The sequence below is a fragment of the Pseudophryne corroboree genome, chromosome 7 (assembly GCF_028390025.1).
Source record: "Pseudophryne corroboree isolate aPseCor3 chromosome 7, aPseCor3.hap2, whole genome shotgun sequence".
Classification (NCBI taxonomy): Eukaryota; Metazoa; Chordata; class Amphibia; order Anura; family Myobatrachidae; genus Pseudophryne; species Pseudophryne corroboree.
The window spans coordinates 495474756-495501515 of NC_086450.1; positions in this window are offsets into that span (position 1 = coordinate 495474756).

A 26760-nucleotide genomic window follows, 5' to 3' on the forward strand; every position below is an offset into this window, starting at 1 on the left:
ATAATAAGGCAGTTCCCATGTATACATGTAGTTCTACAACAGATATATAATAAACCAGATCCCATGTTACAGTCACTCTACATCAGAAGTATAATAAGCCAGATCACATGTAAACATGTAGTTCTACAACAGATATATAATAAACCAGATCCCATGTATACATGTAGTTCTACAACAGATATATAATAAGGCAGATCCCATCTTACAGTCACTCTACATCAGATATATAATAAGGCAGATCCCATGTATACATGTAGTTCTACATCAGATATATAATAAGGCAGATCCCATGTATACATGTAGATCTACAACAGATATATTATAAGGTAGATCCCATGAATACATGTAGTTCTACATTAGATATATAATAAGGCAGATCCCATGTATACATGTCGTTCTACATTAGATATATAATAAGGCAGTTCCCATGTATTCATGTAGTTCTACAACAGATATATAATAAACCAGATCCCATGTTACAGTCACTCTACATCAGAAGTATAATAAGCCAGATCACATGTAAACATGTTGTTCTACAACAGATATATAATAAACCAGATCCCATGTATACATTTAGTTCTACAGCAGATATATAAGCCAGATTCCATGTAACCATGTAGTTCTACATCAGATATATAATAAGCCAGATCCCATGTATGAGCCGAACATCACATTACGCCACACAGTATGAGCCGAACATCACATTACCCCACACAGTATGAGCCGAACATCACATTACCCCACACAGTATGAGCCGAACATCACATTACGCCACACAGTATGAGCCGAACATCACTACCCCACACAGTATGAGCCGAACATCCCTACCCCACACAGTATGAGCCGAACATCACATTACCCCACGCAGTATGAGCCGAACATCACATTACGCCACGCAGTATGAGCCGAACATCACTACCCCACACAGTATGAGCCGAACATCACATTACGCCACACAGCATGAGCCGAACATCACATTACCACACACAGTATGAGCCGAACATCACATTACCCCACACAGTATGAGCCGAACATCACATTACGCCACACAGTATGAGTAGTGTTCACTCTAGGATTTTTTTAGGGCAGGGTGCTGATCACGGGTAGGGCACATTTTTCATTCGGGAGGGCACATTTTTCATTCGGGAGGGCACATTTTTCGTTCGGGAGGGCACATTTTTCAGTTAGAAGGGCAAAATTAGGTACATACTATAATGCTTGGTCCTCCCATTCCCACATGGTAAAGAATGGGCAGTGGGGCGCAGCTAAAATTTCGGGGCGTTTTTCGTGGGGAAGGGGCACGGCCACATAATAGTGGCAATTCACATTACACCACACAGTAGTGCAGCTAATACACACTGCACCAGGTAGAACCTCCTATACACACTGCACCAGGTAGAACCTCCTATACACACTGCACCAGGCAGAGCACGTTATACATATTGCGCCAGATAGAGCACATTCTACACAATGCACCAGGTAGAGAGCACTGAGAAACATTGCACCAGGTAGAGAGCACCGAGAAACACTGCACCAGGTAGAGAGCACCGAGAAACATTGCACCAGGTAGAGAGCACTGAGAAACACTGCACCAGGTAGAGAGCACCGAGAAACACTGCACCAGGTAGAGAGCACCGAGAAACATTGCACCAGGTAGAGAGCACTGAGAAACACTGCACCAGGTAGAGAGCACCGAGAAACACTGCACCAGGTAGAGAGCACTCAGAAACATTGCACCAGGTAGAGAGCACTGAGAAACATTGCACCAGGTAGAGAGCACAAGACACACTGCACCAGGTAGAGAGCACTGAGAAACACTGCACCAGATAGAGAGCACTGAGAAACATTGCACCAGGTAGAGAGCACTGAGAAACATTGCACCAGGTAGAGAGCACTGAGAAACATTGCACCAGGTAGAGAGCACAAGACACACTGCACCAGGTAGAGAGCACTGAGAAACACTGCACCAGATAGAGAGCACTGAGAAACACTGCACCAGGTAGAGAGCACTGAGAAACATTGCACCAGGTAGAGAGCACTGAGAAACATTGCACCAGGTAAAGAGCACAAGACACACTGCCCCAGGTAGGGCACATTTTTGATCTCCGCTTTTTTTGTGCCAATCTTACATACTGGGGGCTGATGCTGCGGGTCCCCCCTCACACACCGCGGAGCTGGTTGAAAATGGCCACCACACTGATCCATGTACACAGATGAGGGAGGGCTGGGTTTGTCTCGGCGGGAGAGGCAAACCCTGCCCTCCTGTCTCATCAGATCATGAGCAGACCTATAGTCTGCTCACAGAGGAGGGGAGCTGCGACGGCTGACAGCTAAGGATGGGCAGGACGAGGCGGGCGGGACGCGGAGGTCTCTGTCTCTCATGCAGGGAGACACAGTGATCGCACTGAGCCAAAAAAAAAGTGGGTCCCAGGGACCCCTCAGTTTTAAAAATGTGGGTCCTACTTCAGTTTCTGGGTCCCATAGCAACGTATGCTTTTGAGCTCCCCTTATGCCTCCCCACATAGCATTAGACCACCCCACATGGTAGATAGCAGTTATGGCAGTATTGGGGGGAAAATAGAGGGTTAAGTGCAGGTAGTGCTGTAGGCAGTGTTAGGGGTAGGGAGGCATCAGTACCCAGGATTCGGTGCTTCCTGCTCCCCGTCAACTTTTAAGATCAGCTTCTCTGTGTCCTTGTTGAAGCCCTACCGCTATAACACGAGGTGTGTGCGTATGCTGGGCACTGTCTGAGTATGGGGTGTGTGCGTATGCTGGGCACTGCTTTGGTTTGGGGATTGTTTGTGTGTATGCTGAGCACTGTGTGGGTGTGGCAGTTGTGTCTATGCTGAGCACTGTGTGTGGATATGGGAGTTTATGTATGCTGGTCACTGTGTATAGGGGGATGTATCCTGGGCACTGTGGGTATGGAGTACCCATATGCTAGGCGCTTTGGGGGGGGGGAGAATGAGCAATGTGTGGGAATGGGTTGTGCGTATGATGGCCACTGTGCAGGTGTGTGGGTATAGAGGGTGCTATGAGCATTGTAAGTGTGTATAATGAGTACTGTGTGGGTATAGAGCATTATGAGAGCTGTGGGGGGTGTATAATGGGCCCTGTGTGGTATAGGGGTGTGCATATGATGGGCGCTGTGTGGTATGGGTGTGCGTATGATGGTCACTATGGGGGTGTGCATATTGGACATTGTGTGGGTTTAGAGGGTTTTATGAGTTCTGGCGGGTGTATTATAATGAGCACTGTGTGGGCATGGGGTGTGTGTATGATGGGCACTGTGGGGGTGTGAATACTGAGCACTGTGTGGGTATGGGGGTATAATGGGTGCAGTAGTGGTGGTAGCAGGGGACAGGATGGGTGCAGCAGTGGTGTTAGCAGGGGGCAGGATGGGTGCAATAATGCTAGGGGGTAGGATAGGTGCAGTAGTGGTAGCAGGGGGTAAGATAGGTGCAGCAGTGGTAGGGGGTAAGATAGGTGCAGCAGTGGTAGGAGGCAGGATGGGTGCAGCAGTGGTGGTAGCAGGGGGCAGGATGGGTGCAGTAGTGGTAGGGGGTAGGATAGGTGCAGTAGTGGTAGCAGGGGGTAAGATAGGTGCAGCAGTGGTAGCAGGGGGTAAGATAGGTGCAGCAGTGGTAGGAGGCAGGATGTGTGCAGTAGTGGTAGGGGGTAGGATAGGTGCAGTAGTGGTAGCAGGGGGTAAGATAGGTGCAGCAGTGGTAGCAGGGGGTAAGATAGGTGCAGCAGTGGTAGGAGGCAGGATGGGTGCAGTAGTGGTAGGGGGTAGGATAGGTGCAGTAGTGGTAGGGGGTAGGATAGGTGCAGTAGTGGTAGCAGGGGGTAAGATAGGTGTAGCAGTGGTAGGAGGCAGGATGGGTGCAGCAGTGGTGGTAGCAGGGGGCAGGATGGGTGCAGTAGTGGTAGGGGGTAGGATAGGTGCAGTAGTGGTAGCAGGGGGTAAGATAGGTGCAGCAGTGGTAGGAGGCAGGATGGGTGCAGTAGTGGTGGTAGCAGGGGGCAGGATGGGGGCAGTAGTGGTAGCAGAGTATAAGATAGGTGCAGTAGTGGTAGCAGGGGGCAGGATGGGTGCAGTAGTGGTAGCAGGGTATAAGATAGGTGCAGTAGTGGTAGCAGGGGGCAGGATGGGTGCAGTAGTGGTAGCAGGTGGTAAGATAGGTGCAGTAGTGGTAGCAGGGTATAAGATAGGTGCAGTAGTGGTAGCAGGGTATAAGATAGGTGCAGTAGTGGTAGCAGGGGGCAGGATGGGTGCAGTAGTGGTAGCAGGGTATAAGATAGGTGCAGTAGTGGTAGCAGGGGGCAGGATGGGTGCAGTAGTGGTAGCAGGGTATAAGATAGGTGCAGTAGTGGTAGCAGGGGGCAGGATGGGTGCAGTAGTGGTAGCAGGGTATAAGATAGGTGCAGTAGTGGTAGCAGGGGGCAGGATGGGTGCAGTAGTGGTAGCAGGGGGTAAGATAGGTGCAGCAGTGGTAGGAGGCAGGATGGGTGCAGTAGTGGTAGCAGGGGGTAAGATAGGTGCAGCAGTGGTAGGAGGCAGGATGGGTGCAGTAGTGGTGGTAGCAGGGGGCAGGATGGGGGCAGTAGTGGTAGCAGGGTATAAGATAGGTGCAGTAGTGGTAGCAGGGGGCAGGATGGGTGCAGTAGTGGTAGCAGGGGGTAAGATAGGTGCAGTAGTGGTAGCAGGGGGCAGGATGGGTGCAGTAGTGGTAGCAGGGGGTAAGATAGGTGCAGTAGTGGTAGGGGGTAGGATAGGTGCAGTAGTGGTAGGGGGTAGGATAGGTGCAGTAGTGGTAGCAGGGGGCAGGATGGGTGCAGTAGTGGTAGCAGGGTATAAGATAGGTGCAGTAGTGGTAGCAGGGGGCAGGATGGGTGCAGTAGTGGTAGCAGGGTATAAGATAGGTGCAGTAGTGGTAGCAGGGGGCAGGATGGGTGCAGTAGTGGTAGCAGGTGGTAAGATAGGTGCAGTAGTGGTAGCAGGGTATAAGATAGGTGCAGTAGTGGTAGCAGGGGGCAGGATGGGTGCAGTAGTGGTAGCAGGGTATAAGATAGGTGCAGTAGTGGTAGCAGGTGGTAAGATAGGTGCAGTAGTGGTAGCAGGGTATAAGATAGGTGCAGTAGTGGTAGCAGGGTATAAGATAGGTGCAGTAGTGGTAGCAGGGTATAAGATAGGTGCAGTAGTGGTAGCAGGGTATAAGATAGGTGCAGTAGTGGTAGCAGGGTATAAGATAGGTGCAGTAGTGGTAGCAGGGGGCAGGATGGGTGCAGTAGTGGTAGCAGGGTATAAGATAGGTGCAGTAGTGGTAGCAGGGGGCAGGATGGGTGCAGTAGTGGTAGCAGGGTATAAGATAGGTGCAGTAGTGGTAGCAGGGGGCAGGATGGGTGCAGTAGTGGTAGCAGGGTATAAGATAGGTGCAGTAGTGGTAGCAGGGGGCAGGATGGGTGCAGTAGTGGTAGCAGGGGGCAGGATGGGTGCAGTAGTGGTAGCAGGGGGTAAGATAGGTGCAGCAGTGGTAGGAGGCAGGATGGGTGCAGTAGTGGTGGTAGCAGGGGGCAGGATGGGGGCAGTAGTGGTAGCAGGGTATAAGATAGGTGCAGTAGTGGTAGCAGGGGGCAGGATGGGTGCAGTAGTGGTAGCAGGGGGTAAGATAGGTGCAGCAGTGGTAGGAGGCAGGATGGGTGCAGTAGTGGTAGCAGGGGGTAAGATAGGTGCAGCAGTGGTAGGAGGCAGGATGGGTGCAGTAGTGGTGGTAGCAGGGGGCAGGATGGGGGCAGTAGTGGTAGCAGGGTATAAGATAGGTGCAGTAGTGGTAGCAGGGGGCAGGATGGGTGCAGTAGTGGTAGCAGGGGGTAAGATAGGTGCAGTAGTGGTAGGGGGTAGGATAGGTGCAGTAGTGGTAGGGGGTAGGATAGGTGCAGTAGTGGTAGCAGGGGGCAGGATGGGTGCAGTAGTGGTAGCAGGGGGTAAGATAGGTGCAGTAGTGGTAGGGGGTAGGATAGGTGCAGTAGTGGTAGCAGGGGGCAGGGTGGGTGCAGTAGTGGTAGCAGGGTATAAGATAGGTGCAGTAGTGGTAGCAGGGGGCAGGATGGGTGCAGTAGTGGTAGCAGGGGGTAAGATAGGTGCAGCAGTGGTAGGAGGCAGGATGGGTGCAGTAGTGGTACCAGGGGGTAAGATAGGTGCAGCAGTGGTAGGAGGCAGGATGGGTGCAGTAGTGGTGGTAGCAGGGGGCAGGATGGGGGCAGTAGTGGTAGCAGGGTATAAGATAGGTGCAGTAGTGGTAGCAGGGGGCAGGATGGGTGCAGTAGTGGTAGCAGGGGGTAAGATAGGTGCAGTAGTGGTAGCAGGGGGCAGGATGGGTGCAGTAGTGGTAGCAGGGGGTAAGATAGGTGCAGTAGTGGTAGGGGGTAGGATAGGTGCAGTAGTGGTAGGGGGTAGGATAGGTGCAGTAGTGGTAGCAGGGGGCAGGATGGGTGCAGTAGTGGTAGCAGGGTATAAGATATGTGCAGTAGTGGTAGCAGGGGGCAGGATGGGTGCAGTAGTGGTAGCAGGGTATAAGATAGGTGCAGTAGTGGTAGCAGGGGGCAGGATGGGTGCAGTAGTGGTAGCAGGTGGTAAGATAGGTGCAGTAGTGGTAGCAGGGTATAAGATAGGTGCAGTAGTGGTAGCAGGGGGCAGGATGGGTGCAGTAGTGGTAGCAGGGTATAAGATAGGTGCAGTAGTGGTAGCAGGTGGTAAGATAGGTGCAGTAGTGGTAGCAGGGTATAAGATAGGTGCAGTAGTGGTAGCAGGGTATAAGATAGGTGCAGTAGTGGTAGCAGGGTATAAGATAGGTGCAGTAGTGGTAGCAGGGTATAAGATAGGTGCAGTAGTGGTAGCAGGGTATAAGATAGGTGCAGTAGTGGTAGCAGGGGGCAGGATGGGTGCAGTAGTGGTAGCAGGGTATAAGATAGGTGCAGTAGTGGTAGCAGGGGGCAGGATGGGTGCAGTAGTGGTAGCAGGGTATAAGATAGGTGCAGTAGTGGTAGCAGGGGGCAGGATGGGTGCAGTAGTGGTAGCAGGGTATAAGATAGGTGCAGTAGTGGTAGCAGGGGGCAGGATGGGTGCAGTAGTGGTAGCAGGGGGCAGGATGGGTGCAGTAGTGGTAGCAGGGGGTAAGATAGGTGCAGCAGTGGTAGGAGGCAGGATGGGTGCAGTAGTGGTAGCAGGGGGTAAGATAGGTGCAGCAGTGGTAGGAGGCAGGATGGGTGCAGTAGTGGTGGTAGCAGGGGGCAGGATGGGGGCAGTAGTGGTAGCAGGGTATAAGATAGGTGCAGTAGTGGTAGCAGGGGGCAGGATGGGTGCAGTAGTGGTAGCAGGGGGTAAGATAGGTGCAGCAGTGGTAGGAGGCAGGATGGGTGCAGTAGTGGTAGCAGGGGGTAAGATAGGTGCAGCAGTGGTAGGAGGCAGGATGGGTGCAGTAGTGGTGGTAGCAGGGGGCAGGATGGAGGCAGTAGTGGTAGCAGGGTATAAGATAGGTGCAGTAGTGGTAGCAGGGGGCAGGATGGGTGCAGTAGTGGTAGCAGGGGGTAAGATAGGTGCAGTAGTGGTAGGGGGTAGGATAGGTGCAGTAGTGGTAGGGGGTAGGATAGGTGCAGTAGTGGTAGCAGGGGGCAGGATGGGTGCAGTAGTGGTAGCAGGGGGTAAGATAGGTGCAGTAGTGGTAGGGGGTAGGATAGGTGCAGTAGTGGTAGCAGGGGGCAGGATGGGTGCAGTAGTGGTAGCAGGGGGTAAGATAGGTGCAGTAGTGGTAGGGGGTAGGATAGGTGCAGTAGTGGTAGGGGGTAGGATAGGTGCAGTAGTGGTAGCAGGGGGCAGGATGGGTGCAGTAGTGGTAGCAGGGGGTAAGATAGGTGCAGTAGTGGTAGGGGGTAGGATGGGTGCAGTAGTGGTAGCAGGGGGCAGGATGGGTGCAGTAGTGGTAGCAGGGGGTAAGATAGGTGCAGCAGTGGTAGGAGGCAGGATGGGTGCAGTAGTGGTAGCAGGGGGTAAGATAGGTGCAGCAGTGGTAGGAGGCAGGATGGGTGCAGTAGTGGTGGTAGCAGGGGGCAGGATGGGGGCAGTAGTGGTAGCAGGGTATAAGATAGGTGCAGTAGTGGTAGCAGGGGGCAGGATGGGTGCAGTAGTGGTAGCAGGGGGTAAGATAGGTGCAGCAGTGGTAGGAGGCAGGATGGGTGCAGTAGTGGTAGCAGGGGGTAAGATAGGTGCAGCAGTGGTAGGAGGCAGGATGGGTGCAGTAGTGGTGGTAGCAGGGGGCAGGATGGGGGCAGTAGTGGTAGCAGGGTATAAGATAGGTGCAGTAGTGGTAGCAGGGGGTAAGATAGGTGCAGTAGTGGTAGGGGGTAGGATAGGTGCAGTAGTGGTAGGGGGTAGGATAGGTGCAGTAGTGGTAGCAGGGGGCAGGATGGGTGCAGTAGTGGTAGCAGGGGGTAAGATAGGTGCAGTAGTGGTAGGGGGTAGGATAGGTGCAGTAGTGGTAGCAGGGGGCAGGATGGGTGCAGTAGTGGTAGCAGGGGGTAAGATAGGTGCAGCAGTGGTAGGAGGCAGGATGGGTGCAGTAGTGGTGGTAGCAGGGGGCAGGATGGGTGCACTAGTAGTTGGGACGCTGGGGGAATAAGATGCTGCGTAACAGGAAGCGCCCTCACAGGTATAATGTGCAGGTATTGGCCATGTTATTAAATAAATATAGGAAAGGCCCGCCCGCACGTTTGTGAAACTAAAGATTTATCACCATTCCCCCAGGTCGCAGCGTTCTGACCTCTTGGTACTTTGCGGTCGTGGTGCCCGACCGCACTGCCATGTTCCGCTCGGCCCCAGCTCATGTTCTCTGCAGCAGACCCACCGGGCTGCCCGTGGTGAAGGCGCTCCTCTCCTTCTCCTCGGCTCCCTCCTGCATCTTCCATTCTCCTGTCATCGTGATGTCCGCGCCCGGTTGCCACCAGCACATTCAATGGGTTGGAGATCAGCGCAGGGAGGAGGGACCGACGTCTCAGGTGGAGCTTGGATTGGGAGACGCTGCCGGCAGCAATTGGATGTTGAGAAGCTGCCGGCGGCTATTGGCTGGTGAGGCAGGGCTTGAGGATTTCTATTGGCTGTGAGGCGGCGGTCAGCAAAAAACAGCGCGTCCTGCCGGACCCGCTCACTTTTAAAATCCGAGTCCCTCTTTGCGATCACTGCAGTGTGCTTAATGTGTCCGGCGGGCAGCAAAGTGCGGGGCGGGAGGGCGCACACAAACGGGCAGGGCGGCATTCAGGTGTCTAAAAAAGGGGCAGGGCGCAGCGCCCTGTGAAAGACACCTAGAGTGAACACTAGTATGAGCCGAACATCACATTACGCCACACAGTATGAGCCGAACATCACATTACCCCACACAGTATGAGCCGAACATCACATTACCCCACACAGTATGAGCCGAACATCACTACCCCACACAGTAACATAGAAACATAGAAACATAGAAACATAGAATTTGACGGCAGATAAGAACCACTTGGCCCATCTAGTCTGCCCCTTTTTTATTTTATCCTTTAGGCAATCTCAACCCTTTTTTAACCTTGATTCTTTGTAAGGATATTCATATGCCTGTCCCAAGCATGTTTAAATTGCCCTACAGTCTTAGCCTCTACCACCTCTGATGGGAGGCTATTCCACTTATCCACTACCCTTTCTGTGAAGTAATTTTTCCTTAAATTTCCCCTGAACCTCCCCCCCTCCAGTCTCAATGTATGCCCTCGAGTTCTAATGCTTCTTTTCCTTTGAAGAATGTTTCCCTCCTGAACTTTGTTAAGACCCTTTATATATTTGAAAGTTTCTATCATGTCTCCCCTTTCCCTTCTCTCCTCCAAACTATACATGTTAAGATCTTTTAGCCTTTCCGGGTAAGTTTTGTGATGTAGGCCATGCACCATTTTAGTTGCCCTTCTTTGTACACTCTCTAATGTATTTATATCCTTCTGGAGATAGGGTCTCCAGAACTGGACACAGTATTCCAGATGGGGCCTTACCAATGACCTATACAGTGGCATTATCACTTCTTTTTTCCTGCTACTGATTCCTCTCCCAATGCAACCAAGCATCTGACTTGCCTTTCTCATTGCTTTGTTGCATTGCTTTCCTGCCTTCAAGTCACTTGAAATAGTGACTCCTAAATCTCTTTCCTCCTCAGTAGTTTCCATTATAGTACCCTTGATACTATACTTAGCCTTTGGGTTTTTGAGACCCAAGTGCATGATTTTGCATTTTTTAGCATTAAACTGTAGTTGCCACGTTCTTGACCATTTCTCAAGCCTACCTAGGTCATCAATCATTTGTTTGACCCCTCCCGGTGTGTCTACCCTGTTGCATATCTTTGTATCATCTGCAAAAAGGCATATCTTCCCTTCAATACCATCTGCAATGTCACCAACAAAGATATTAAAGAGAACTGGACCTAGTACAGATCCCTGGGGTACTCCACTGGTAACATTTCCCTCCATAGATTGCACTCCATTAACTACAACTGTCTGTTTCCTATCCTGCAACCAGGTTCTTATCCATTTCACTAATTTATAATCCACCCCCAGGCTTTCAAGTTTATTTAGCAGTCTGTGATGTGGGACAGTGTCAAATGCCTTACTAAAGTCTAGATATGCTACATCTACAGCTCCCCCTTGATCTATTATTTTCATCACAGAGTCAAAAAAGTCAATAAGATTTGTTTGGCATGATCTCCCACCAGTAAATCCATGCTGTTTTGGATCCTGTAAGTTGTTCGATTTAAGATATTCCACTACTCTTTCTTTTAATAGTTTTTCCATTACTTTCCCTACTACTGATGTAAGGCTTACTGGTCTGTAGTTACTTGCTTCTTCCTTGCTTCCACTTTTGTGCAGTGGAACTACATTTGCTCTTTTCCAGTCCTCTGGAATATCACCTGTATTTAGTGACTGGTTAAATAATTCTGTTAAAGGTGTAACCAGGACATCTTTTAGCTCTTTGAGTATCCTTGGGTGTATTCCATCTGGTCCCATTGATTTATCCACTTTTAGTTTTGAAAGTTCTGTTAGGACCTTCTCCTCTGTAAATGTATTTTCATCTACCTTATTTTTATGAATGTCCTTGCAATTTAACTGTGGCCCCATCCCTTCTTCTGTAGTAAATACTGAGCAAAAATAATTATTTAGGTGATCTGCTATTGCCTTGTCTCCCTCCACCAAATGCCCACTCTCTGTCTTAAGTCTGAGCCGTACATCACATTACGCCACACAGTATGAGCCGAACATCACATTACCACACACAGTATGAGCCGAACATCACATTACCCCACACAGTATGAGCCGAACATCACATTACGCCACACAGTATGAGCCGAACATCACTACCCCACACAGTATGAGCCGAACATCACATTACGCCACACAGTATGAGCCGAACATCACATTACGCCACACTGTATGAGCCGAGCATCACATTACCACACACAGTATGAGCCGAACATCACATTACGCCACGCAGTATGAGCTGAACATCACATTACCACACACAGTATGAGCCAAACTCACATTACCCCACACAGTATGAGCTGAACATCACATTACCGCACACAGTATGAGCTGAACATCACATTACCGCACACAGTATGAGCCGAACATCACATTACGCCACACTGTATGAGCCGAACATCACATTACCACACACAGTATGAGCCGAACATCACATTACGCCACACTGTATGAGCCGAGCATCACATTACGCCACACAGTATGAGCCGAACATCACATTACCACACACAGTATGAGCCGAACATCACATTACCACACACAGTATGAGCCGAACATCACATTACCCCACACAGTATGAGCCGAACATCACATTACCCCACACAGTATGAGCCGAACATCACATTACCCCACACAGTATGAGCCGAACATCACATTACGCCACACAGTATGAGCCGAACATCACATTACCCCACACAGTATGAGCCGAACATCACATTACCCCACACAGTATGAGCCGAGCATCACATTACGCCACACAGTATGAGCCGAACATCACATTACCACACACAGTATGAGCCGAACATCACATTACCCCACACAGTATGAGCCGAACATCACATTACCACACACAGTATGAGCCGAACATCACATTACGCCACACTGTATGAGCCGAATATCACATTACCCCACACAGTATGAGCCGAACATCACTACCCCACACAGTATGAGCCGAACATCACATTACGCCACACTGTATGAGCCGAACATCACATTACCCCACACTGTATGAGCCGAACATCACATTACGCTACACAGTATGAGCCGAACATCACATTACGCCACACAGTATGAGCCGAACATCACATTACCGCACACAGTATGAGCCGAACATCACATTACGCCACACTGTATGAGCCGAGCATCACATTACCACACACAGTATGAGCCAAACTCACATTACCACACACAGTATGAGCCAAACTCACATTACCCCACACAGTATGAGCTGAACATCACATTACCGCACACAGTATGAGCTGAACATCACATTACCGCACACAGTATGAGCCGAACATCACATTACGCCACACAGTATGAGCCGAGCATCACATTACCACACACAGTATGAGCTGAACATCACATTACCACACACAGTATGAGCCAAACTCACATTACCCCACAGTATGAGCTGAACATCACATTACCGCACACAGTATGAGCTGAACATCACATTACCGCACACAGTATGAGCCGAACATCACATTACGCCACACTGTATGAGCCGAACATCACATTACCACACACAGTATGAGCCGAACATCACATTACCCCACACAGTATGAGCCGAACATCACTACCCCACACAGTATGAGCCGAACATCACATTATGCCACGCAGTATGAGCCGAACATCACATTACCCCACACAGTATGAGCCGAACATCACATTACCCCACACAGTATGAGCCGAACATCACATTACCCCACACAGTATGAGCCGAACATCACATTACGACACCCAGTATGAGCCGAACATCACATTACGCCACGCAGTATGAGCCGAACATCACATTACCCCACACAGTATGAGCCGAACATCACATTACCCCAGGCAGTATGAGCCGAACATCACATTACCCCACACAGTATGAGCCGAACATCACATTACCCCACGCAGTATGAGCCGAACATCACATTACGCCACCCAGTATGAGCCGAACATCACATTACCCCACGCAGTATGAATCAAACATCACATTACCCCACGCAGTATGAGCCGAACATCACATTACGCCACACAGTATGAGCCGAACATCACATTACCCCACACAGTATGAGCCGAACATCACATTACCCCACGCAGTATGAGCCGAACATCACATTACGCCACCCAGTATGAGCCGAACATCACATTACGCCACCCAGTATGAGCCGAACATCACATTACCCCACACAGTATGAGCCAAACATCACATTACGCCACACAGTATGAGCCGAACATCACTACCCCACACAGTATGAGCCGAACATCACATTACGCCACACAGTATGAGCCGAACATCACATTACCCCACGCAGTATGAGCCGAACATCACATTACCCCACACAGTATGAGCCGAACATCACATTACGCCACACAATATGAGCCGAACATCACATTACGCCACGCAGTATGAGCCGAACATCACATTACGCCACGCAGTATGAGCCGAACATCACATTACCGCACACAGTATGAGCCGAACATTACATTACCCCACACAGTATGAGCCAAACATCACATTACCACACGCAGTATGAGCCGAACATCACATTACCCCACGCAGTATGATCCGAACATCACATTACCCCGCACAGTATGAGCCGAACATCACATTACGCCACACAGTATGAGCCGAACATCACATTACGCCACGCAGTATGAGCCGAACATCACATTACCCCACGCAGTATGAGCCGAACATCACACTACCCCACACAGTATGAGCCGAACATCACATTACCCCACACAGTATGAGCCGAACATCACATTACGCCACACAGTATGAGCCGAACATCACATTACCACACACAGTATGAGCCGAACATCACATTACCCCACACAGTATGAGCCGAACATCACATTACGCCACACAGTATGAGCCGAACATCACATTACCCCACACAGTATGAGCCGAACATCACATTACCCCACGCAGTATGAGCCGAACATCACATTACGCCACACAGTATGAGCCGAACATCACATTACGCCACACAGTATGAGCCGAACATCACATTACGCCACACAGTATGAGCCGAACATCACATTACGCCACACAGTATGAGCCGAACATCACATTACCCCACACAGTATGAGCCGAACATCACATTACCCCACACAGTATGAGCCGAACATCACTACCCCACACAGTATGAGCCGTACATCACATTACGCCACACAGTATGAGCCGAACATCACATTACCACACACAGTATGAGCCGAACATCACATTACCCCACACAGTATGAGCCGAACATCACATTACGCCACACAGTATGAGCCGAACATCACTACCCCACACAGTATGAGCCGAACATCACATTACGCCACACAGTATGAGCCGAACATCACATTACGCCACACTGTATGAGCCGAGCATCACATTACCACACACAGTATGAGCCGAACATCACATTACGCCACGCAGTATGAGCTGAACATCACATTACCACACACAGTATGAGCCAAACTCACATTACCCCACACAGTATGAGCTGAACATCACATTACCGCACACAGTATGAGCTGAACATCACATTACCGCACACAGTATGAGCCGAACATCACATTACGCCACACTGTATGAGCCGAACATCACATTACCACACACAGTATGAGCCGAACATCACATTACGCCACACTGTATGAGCCGAGCATCACATTACGCCACACAGTATGAGCCGAACATCACATTACCACACACAGTATGAGCCGAACATCACATTACCCCACACAGTATGAGCCGAACATCACATTACCCCACACAGTATGAGCCGAACATCACATTACCCCACACAGTATGAGCCGAACATCACATTACGCCACACAGTATGAGCCGAACATCACATTACCCCACACAGTATGAGCCGAACATCACATTACCCCACACAGTATGAGCCGAGCATCACATTACGCCACACAGTATGAGCCGAACATCACATTACCACACACAGTATGAGCCGAACATCACATTACCCCACACAGTATGAGCCGAACATCACATTACCACACACAGTATGAGCCGAACATCACATTACGCCACACTGTATGAGCCGAACATCACATTACCCCACACAGTATGAGCCGAACATCACTACCCCACACAGTATGAGCCGAACATCACATTACGCCACACTGTATGAGCCGAACATCACATTACCCCACACTGTATGAGCCGAACATCACATTACGCCACACAGTATGAGCCGAACATCACATTACGCCACACTGTATGAGCCGAACATCACATTACCGCACACAGTATGAGCCGAACATCACATTACGCCACACTGTATGAGCCGAGCATCACATTACCACACACAGTATGAGCCAAACTCACATTACCACACACAGTATGAGCCAAACTCACATTACCCCACACAGTATGAGCTGAACATCACATTACCGCACACAGTATGAGCTGAACATCACATTACCGCACACAGTATGAGCCGAACATCACATTACGCCACACAGTATGAGCCGAGCATCACATTACCACACACAGTATGAGCTGAACATCACATTACCACACACAGTATGAGCCAAACTCACATTACCCCACAGTATGAGCTGAACATCACATTACCGCACACAGTATGAGCTGAACATCACATTACCGCACACAGTATGAGCCGAACATCACATTACGCCACACTGTATGAGCCGAACATCACATTACCACACACAGTATGAGCCGAACATCACATTACCCCACACAGTATGAGCCGAACATCACTACCCCACACAGTATGAGCCGAACATCACATTATGCCACGCAGTATGAGCCGAACATCACATTACCCCACACAGTATGAGCCGAACATCACATTACCCCACACAGTATGAGCCGAACATTACATTACCCCACACAGTATGAGCCGAACATCACATTACGCCACACAGTATGAGCCGAACATCACATTACGCCACGCAGTATGAGCCGAACATCACATTACCCCACACAGTATGAGCCGAACATCACATTACCCCACGCAGTATGAGCCGAACATCACATTACCCCACACAGTATGAGCCGAACATCACATTACCCCACGCAGTATGAGCCGAACATCACATTACGCCACCCAGTATGAGCCGAACATCACATTACCCCACGCAGTATGAATCAAACATCACATTACCCCACGCAGTATGAGCCGAACATCACATTACGCCACACAGTATGAGCCGAACATCACATTACCCCACACAGTATGAGCCGAACATCACATTACCCCACGCAGTATGAGCCGAACATCACATTACGCCACCCAGTATGAGCCGAACATCACATTACGCCACCCAGTATGAGCCGAACATCACATTACCCCACACAGTATGAGCCAAACATCACATTACGCCACACAGTATGAGCCGAACATCACTACCCCACACAGTATGAGCCGAACATCACATTACGCCACACAGTATGAGCCGAACATCACATTACCCCACGCAGTATGAGCCGAACATCACATTACCCCACACAGTATGAGCCGAACATCACATTACGCCACACAATATGAGCCGAACATCACATTACGCCACGTAGTATGAGCCGAACATCACATTACGCCACGCAGTATGAGCCGAACATCACATTACCGCACACAGTATGAGCCGAACATTACATTACCCCACACAGTATGAGCCAAACATCACATTACCACACGCAGTATGAGCTGAACATCACATTACCCCACGCAGTATGATCCGAACATCACATTACCCCGCACAGTATGAGCCGAACATCACATTACGCCACACAGTATGAGCCGAACATCACATTACGCCACGCAGTATGAGCCGAACATCACATTACCCCACGCAGTATGAGCCGAACATCACACTACCCCACACAGTATGAGCCGAACATCACATTACCCCACACAGTATGAGCCGAACATCACATTACGCCACACAGTATGAGCCGAACATCACATTACCACACACAGTATGAGCCGAACATCACATTACCCCACACAGTATGAGCCGAACATCACATTACGCCACACAGTATGAGCCGAACATCACATTACCCCACACAGTATGAGCCGAACATCACATTACCCCACGCAGTATGAGCCGAACATCACATTACGCCACACAGTATGAGCCGAACATCACATTACGCCACACAGTATGAGCCGAACATCACATTACGCCACACAGTATGAGCCAAACATCACATTACCAAACGCAGTATGAGCCGAACATCACATTACCCCACACAGTATGAGCCGAACATCACATTACCCCACGCAGTATGAGCCGAACATCACATTACGCCACACAGTATGAGCCGAACATCACATTACGCCACACAGTATGAGCCGAACATCACATTACGCCACACAGTATGAGCCAAACATCACATTACCAAACGCAGTATGAGCCGAACATCACATTACCCCACACAGTATGAGCCGAACATCACATTGTGTGGCGTCACACAAGGACAGAGAGAGCGCGTGCGGGAGAGAGAACGCGGGCAGGAGAGAGAGGGAGAGGGCATGGGCGGCTGGGAGGGGGGGACACGATGTGACACCATGATGTCACATCGCGAGGCGGAGCGGGGTGGATGCATTAACGTTAATGCACCCAGTGGCCAGTAAAGTAAATAATATATTCCGGGCAGCGGGCGCAGCTTGGGGGGCACAGGAATGAGCTGGAGCGCCTGGTGAACAGTGTGCTGCAGGCGTGATGTGTTGGGGGTGCCGGACATTAGGGGGTGCCTGTGCGCACCAAGCACCCCCCGTGTGCACGCGTATGGATAGTACAAAACCCCATGATGGTGATACAACCCCCACCCAATATTATTTACCAGCCCACTCCCCTTAAGATAACACTAATACAAAAGCCCTAGATAATATTAATATATACCCCAACCCCATATACAGTATATAAAAATAAAAAAAACATCCCCCCCCACAGATACTTACCTCTCATAGGCCCTCATTCCGAGTTGTTCGCTCGCTAGCTGCTTTTAGCAGCATTGCACACGCTAAGCCGCCGCCCTCTGGGAGTGAATCTTAGCTTAGCAGAATTGCGAACGAAAGATTAGCAGAATTGCGATTAAATAATTCTTAGCAGTTTCTGAGTAGCTCCAAACCTACTCACAGATTGCGATCAGCTCGGTCCGTTTAGTTTCTGGTCTGACGACCCACACACGCCCTGCGTTCGGCCAGCCACTCCCCCGTTTCTCCAGACACTCCCGCGTTTTATCCTGGCACGCCTACGTTTTTCCACACACTCCCAGAAAACGGCCAGTTTCCGCCCAGAAACACCCACTTCCTGTCAATCACACTCCGATCACTTCAACGATTAAAATTCTTCATTCGGACGTGAGTAAATCTACTAAGTTTTGTGTTAAAATACTTAGCACATGCGCACTGCGAACCATGCGCATGCGCATTTTTGCCTTAATCGCTCCGTTGCGAAAATCGGCAACGAGCGAACAACTCGGAATGACCCCCATTGTGGGAGGCTGCAGACTCTGTATATTCCCTGGTTCACGGAGTTGGCTGGGGAGGAATCACATCTTCCAGACAGCCACACTTGAGCAGGAAGGGGGCGTGGTCCTCGCCGTGAGGGGGCGGGGCCTCAGGAGGGGAGGAAGCAGGGACATATTGCTGCAGTAGATTGGTGGCAGGTCCCGGGGGGAGGGAGCAGCCATGCAGATAGGGTATGGGGGAGCAGGCATCAGGCACTGCTGCTGCTGATGGCTGTACTGCAGCAGACATGTCAGACTGTGTGACATGTCTGCATTCTCAGGCAGACAGCAGCTGAATGGGGAGGAGGGAGGGCAGCGGCCGCAGCATACAGCGCCCAATAAGATAAGGGGGGGATATGATCCACCACTGGCCAATCGCTTCTGCATGCAAGAGCGAGGGCCGTGCTCTCATATGAGCTGAAAGCCTGCCCCTTCCAAAGCGGCACTTCTGTTAGGTGCCGCTTCTGCTGCTTTTTTTTAACAGGCTTTCCTTGCCCAACGCTTGGCCCCGCCTCCCGCTTCCATCCCATTCACACTGACAGTGGGAGGCACCGAGAGCGGTGCCTCCATAACACATTTAACAGTTTTTTTTACAGTGGTAAAAATATTTAAATAATTTCAACGCTAAAATCAGATACTTATAGCACAGAATTTGTGTCATAAGTATCTTTTTGTATTATTTTAATTATTAATGACAGGGGAGGCACTGCCTCCTACCTCCCCTGACTGCACGTCCCTGCTACATCAGATATATAATAAGGCAGATCCCATGTATACATGTAGTTCTACAACAGATATATAATAAACCAGATCCCATGTTACAGTCACTCTACATCAGATATATAATAAGGCAGATCCCATGTATACATGTAGTTCTACATCAGATATATAATAAGGCAGATCCCATGTAAACATGTAGTTCTACAACAGATATATAAAAAACCAGATCCCATGTTACAGTCACTCTACATCAGATATATAATAAGGCAGATCCCATGTATACATGTAGTTCTACATCAGATATATAATAAGGCAGATCCCATGTATACATGTAGTTCTACATTAGATATATAAGGTAGATCCCATGTATACATGTAGTTCTACATCAGATATATAATAAGGCAGATCCCATGTATACATGTAGTTCTACATCAGATATATAATAAGGCAGATCCCATGTATACATGTAGTTCTACATTAGATATATAAGGTAGATCCCATGTATACATGTAGTTCTACATCAGATATATAATAAGGCAGATCCCATGTATACATGTAGTTCTACATCAGATATATAATAAGGCAGATCCCATGTATACATGTAGTTCTACATTAGATATATAAGGTAGATCCCATATATACATGTAGTTCTACATCAGATATATAATAAGGCAGATCCCATGTATACATGTAGTTCTACATCAGATATATAATAAGGCAGATCCCATGTATACATGTAGTTCTACATTAGATATATAAGGTAGATCCCATATATACATGTAGTTCTACATTAGATATATAATAAGGTAGATCCCATGTATACATGTAGTTCTACATTAGGTATATAATAAGGTAGATCCCATGTATACATGTAGTTCTACAACAGATATATAATAAGGTAGATCCCATGTATACATGTAGTTCTACAACAGATATATAATAAACCAGATCCCATGTATACATGTAGCTGAATATCTGGTGTATAATAAGTCGGAATGGTATCCGGACTCTGGGCCGACACCCATTGGTCGACAGTGTCTAGGTCGACACTAGAAATAGGCCAACACGGCCATGAACATGGTCGACATGCATAAGATCGACATGAGTTTTTCACTTCTTTTTACTTTCTCATACTACGTGGACTACAATTGGGAACGGTAACCGGTGCCGAGTGCAGCGGTAGCAGAGCGAGGCACCTTGCCTGCAGCTCGCGCGCCTTGCAAGGGGACGTGGTGCACTAATTGTGGTTCCCGGTCACTTGACGTAGAAAATTACACCAATAAAACAAAAAAAACTCATGATGACCTTTTTTCATGTCAACCTAATAGCCGTGTCGACCTATTTCTAGTGTCGGTCTAGACACTGTCGACCAATTGGTGTCGACCTAATGGGTGTTGACCTAATTGGTGTCAACCCTGAGTCCAATACCGGTCAGAATACACACATGTAGCTGAATATCATATATATAATAGGTCAGGTCCCATGTATACATGTAGTACTACATCAGCCATATTACAGGCCAGATGCCATGTATACAAGTTGCACTCACCATATAATGTGCTAAGAGCAGTTCCGTCACCTCCACGCGTTCTCACTGGGTACATATAACAGAGCGCGGTAGGTAATCCGCCGAATGCTGGGCTCATATTACTAGTCACATGTACATGGGATCAGTATGAATTACCGCCGGCCGGGACGCCACCCGTCAGTATACCGTCAGCAGCATCACGTCCACCAGTATGCCGGCAGGGGGGCGAAGGCAAAGATTACCCTTGCGGGCTCGCTGCGCTTGCCACGCTGACGTCTCGGTCGTGGTCACCCACGAGTGTGAACAGCCCGTGTGCGCCGGGTTTCCCGCTGTCGGCACTGTCGGCTGTCAGAATGCCAGCGTCGGCATTCTGACCGCCGGGAACCTGACATTCGGCAAGTTAACTGCATCCCACATATATAATGTTCCCATGTGTACATGTAGCTGAATATCATATATAAAATAGGTCAGTTCCCATGTATGCATGTCAACCTACATGAAATACAGTAGGGTCACCGCTTGATATATAGAACACAATACATGAAAATTACATTTCACATAACCGCTAACGTGTTAGTATATTTATAGTGTTCCCCCCTAGGACGAGGCAGGGGAAGGGCGCCGGAGTTCGGGGGCACACTGGCGCGCGCACGAACGAAACGGGGGGGGTTAAATGCAAATTAGGGGGCGTGGCCACGCCCCCATCATTTTGGTGGGCGGTGCGGCCCACAGACGTTACTATAGAGGGCGTCTGTGGCCGGCGACGTTACATTTCTGAAATGTGAAAAAGCACCCTGCCCTTTTTTCAGTGCACCCTGCAGGACCATAAATCGCCCCCTTGTATACAGAATGCAACAGTCAGAGCGCATGTTACAATGTTGTCGTCTACTCCTTGCCTACCTCTGAAATTGGAACACAATTTCTATCCTTTATCCAACTGGATGGCAGAGGAGGCTCTGTAAATAACACAGCACTCTGATAAAGAGGGAAAGAACAGGGTAAGCAGTGAGCTTACAGTATGTCCCTAGTAGAACAGACTTATTTTTTTCCTATATATTTTAACCCATTGTTTAACTTTTCTGTTTTATAGCACAAGGATTATAACCACTTCAGCACTGGAAAAGACATTTATAATTATCTACTTATGTATATGCTGCAGCCGATCTTTCAAGAAGACTGGACACATAGGGGTATATTTACAAAGATTCGTGTTTTGGCCGTTTTGAAGGGTGTTTGAACTCGAATGGTATCGGGTGCATTTTACTGCAACTTTTTGAATCCTGATACGATCATTCACTAAGCTGCCGAGTTTTGCTCAATCGTTTTTTCCGATGCCGATGTGATTCGTAATATCAGGCAGTGTTTTACGGGAGTGATGAGTAAAACACTGCCTGACAAAACACAAGGAATCCCGGCCGGATCTGTGAGATCCGTGCAGGGCTTCATTGTGTAGCTTAAAAAGTTGATTAAAGTCTAAAAAATTCTGAAAAAAATTGCGTGGGGTCCCCCCTAATAAGCACAACCAGCCTCAGGCTCTTTGAGCCGGTCCTGGTTGAAAAAATATGAGGGAAAAAATGACAGGGGTTCCCCCATATTTAATCAACCAGCACCGGGCTCTGCGCCTGGTCCTGGTTCCAAAAATACGGGGGACAAAAAGCGTAGGGGTCCCCCGTATTTTTGAAACCAGCACCGGGCTCCACTAGCCAGGTACATAATGCCACAGCCGGGGGACACTTTTATACTGGTCCCTGCGGCCCTGGCATTACATACCCAACTAGTCACCCCTGGCCGGGGTACCCTGGAGGAGTGGGAACCCCTTAAATCAAGGGGTCCCCCCCCTCCAGCCACCCAAGGGCCAGGGGTGAAGCCCGAGGCTGTCCCCCCCATCCAAGGGCGGCGGATGGGGGGCTGATAGCCTTGTGAAAAAATGTGAATATTTGTTTTTAGTAGCAGTACTACAAGTCCCAGCAAGCCTCCCCGCAAGCTGGTACTTGGAGAACCACAAGTACCAGCATGCGGTGGAAAACCGGGCCCGCTGGTACCTGTAGTACTACTAAAAAAATACCCCAAAAAAAACAGGACACACACACCGTGAAAGTATAAGTTTATTACATACATGCACACCTCCATACACACATACTTACCTATGTTCCCACGAGGCTCGGTTCTCTTCTCCATGTAGAATCCTCGGGGTACCTGTGAAAAAAATTATACTCACATAATCCAGTGTAGAATCAGACCTTTGTATAATCCACGTACTTGGCAAAATAATAAAACGGAAACCCGACCACGCTCTGAAAGGGGTCCCATGTTTACACATGGGACCCCTTTCCCCGACTGCCAGGACCCCCCCTGACTCCAGTCAAAGAGGGTCCCTTCAGCCAATCAGGGAGCGCCACGTCGTGGCACTCTCCTGATTGGCTGTGTGCTCCTCTAGTGTCTGTGAGGCAGCACACGGCAGAGATACAATGTAGCGCCTATGCGCTCCATTGTAGCCAATGGTGGGAACTTTGCGGTCAGCGGTGAGGTTACTTTCGGTCAACCGCTGACCGCAAAGTTCCCACCATTGGCTACAATGGAGCACATAGGCGCTACATTGTATCTGTGCCGTGTGCTGCCTGACAGACACTACAGGAGCACACAGCCAATCAGGAGAGTGCCACGACGTGGCGCTCCCTGACTGGCTGAAGGGACCATCTTTGACAGGAGTCAGGGGTGGTCCTGGCAGTCGGGGAAAGGGGTCCCATGTGTAAACATGGGACCCCTTTCAGTGCGTGGTCGGGTTTCCGTTTTATTATTTTGCCAAGTACGTGGATTATACAAAGGTCTGATTCTACACTGGATTATGTGAGTATAATTTTTTTCACAGGTACCCCGAGGATTCTACATGGAGAAGAGGACCGAGCCTCGTGGGAACATAGGTAAGTATGTATGTATGTATGTATGTAGGTGTGCATGTATGTAATAAACTTATACTTTCACGGTGTGTGTGTCCTGGTTTTTTTGGGGTATTTTTTTAGTAGTAGTACTACAGGTACCAGCGGGCCCGGTTTTCCACCGCATGCTGGTACTTGTGGTTCTCCAAGTACCAGCTTGCGGGGAATGCTTGCTGGGACTTGTAGTACTGCTACTAAAAACAATATTCACATTTTTTCACAAGGCTATCAGCCCACCATCCGCCGCCCTTGGATGGGGGGGACAGCCTCGGGCTTCACCCCTGGCCCTTGGTTGGCTGGAGGGGGGGACGGACCCCTTGATTTAAGGGGTTCCCACTCCTCCAGGGTACCCCGGCCAGGGGTGACTAGTTGGGTATGTAATGCCAGGGCCGCAGGGACCAGTATAAAAGTGTCCTCCGGCTGTGGCATTATGTACTTGGCTAGTGGAGCCCGGTGCTGGTTTCAAAAATACGGGGGACCCCTACGCTTTTTGTCCCCCGTATTTTTGGAACCAGGACCAGGCGCAGAGCCCGGTGCTGGTTGATTAAATATGGGGGAACCTCTGTCATTTTTTATGCTTAGGAGGGGGGACCCCACACAATTTTTTTTTCATTTTTTACACTAAACAGACCCTTTCCCATAGATAACCATGCACAGATCTCACTGATCCGTGCATGGTTATCCAAACTCGACTGGAAAAAGCAGGTCTATTTTTTTGCTGCTTTTTTTAACGAATCGAAATAAAACAGACCCGCACTTGAACACTCAGAAACTAACACCCAAATACGAATGAATAGTGAATGCCCGTATTGTATGAAATAACAGCCGTGTTTGACCGATGGTCTATTCATTCATATTTCGGAACTTTGCAAATCAAACCATTACGAATACTCCAAACACTGCCGAGATTGCTGCTTAGTGAATTCCCGGATTGGGACACAAATCGGACAAACTCGAATTCTTAGTAAATATTGGCACTACAGTATGTATCTCAGTACAGATGTTAGGTGTCTTATATGTATGCATGGGTATATGATTTACTAAGGGCAACATGTATGTACAAAAACTATAAACATGTCCGCTATGCTTTGTGCGCAAAGCGTCACATCAAAAAAGTGCCCTTCAAAATAAAAATGTGCCCTCTTCAATGCTCAGCACCCTGCCCTAAAAAAATCCTAGAGTGAACACTACATGCGCATGGCATCTTTACACGCTGGGAGGGCAGGAAGCGGGCGGCTGTTCTAGCAGGGCGCCGCAAAAGGGGCAGGGCGGGTTTTGCCTTCTAAAAAACGGGCAGGGTGCGGTGCCCTGCTAAAACAGCCTAGAGTGAACACTATATTTATGCTGCTAAAAGATTGTAGTATATCGTGTGATCATTGAAAATCGATATTTAACGCTTATCGATATCCTGCGTGTGTAAACGTTGAACACATATGGACGTTACTGAAGCGGATGCAAAAACGGCTGATTTCCAAGTCTTTTATATGGGTGTGGAATTGAAGGTCGACCACTATTGGTTGACAGTAACTAGGTCGACAGGGATTCTAGGCCGAAAGGGACTCTAGGTCGACATGGCCTAGGTCAACAGGACAAAAGGTCGACATACGTTTTTTAATCTTTTTTGGTGTCGTTTTCACTATACAGTGACCCCAATTAGTACACCGCGTCCCCTCGCAATGCTTCGGGTGATTCCCAATCATAGTCCACGTGGATCGTAAAGTATGAAAAAGTAAAAAAAAAAATGTTAAAGACACATGTCGAATTTTTCACCTGCCGACATAGAACATGCCTACCTAGAGACCCTGTCGACCTAGTTACTGTCGACCAATAGTGGTCGACCTAGACACTGTCGACCTAGAGACCGGATACCATTTTATATGCCCATCATCATGAAATATTTGATCACAATTAATCAGGGAGATTATCATTAATTAATTCACGTGAAATCTGTATCAGAGCCCTGTGACTGGGGACAGACACGTAACGTGAGTCACACCCGTATGTAACATAAGTCACGCGTCAAAACTGATTTTAAGTAAAGTTTGGTTACCATTGAATTATTGGGTTTGTGTGTCAATCAATCATAAGTTTAGGGTCTTGTAAGTGTATGGTCAAACAATCATACTGCAAAATAATGAGGCGAGCAGGTTTACATATATACAAGTCCCCTCAGATCCTATCTCCATTCTGCTGTAACGAGTCACGCGCATACACAATAACATGTAACTAGTCAGAGTGTATATTATTTTCTGCTTCTAAGCACTAATTGTGACCACCGACCCCGTATATTACTGTCAAGATTTTTAAAATGTTGAATTTCAGCTTAATTTGTGTGTGTGGTGCAGGAAAACTTCCAAAAATTAACATGAGATGTAACGTGAGTCACACGGAATGAGCCAGTATATAATAGTACAGATCTCATGTAGGTTTATATCAGACATATAATGGGTTAGTATCCACACATGTAGCTGAATATCAGATCTATAACAGGTCAGAACCCTTGAATATATGAAGCTGAATGTCATATAAAGATATATTAGGCTAGATTCCATGTACACATGTAGCTCTACAACAGATATATAATAGGTCATATGCCATGTATACATCAGAAAAATAATCCGATATAATAAAAGGCTAACGCCGCTCCTCACCTTTACAGGGGGAATTCAAATGTTTTGCGTGCCAACAGCCACTAGATGGCGCCTGACGGTAAAATTCAAGTGTTCTCCGTTCAGGTGCGCACAGCCACCGACACTCACATTACTGTTATGTTATTC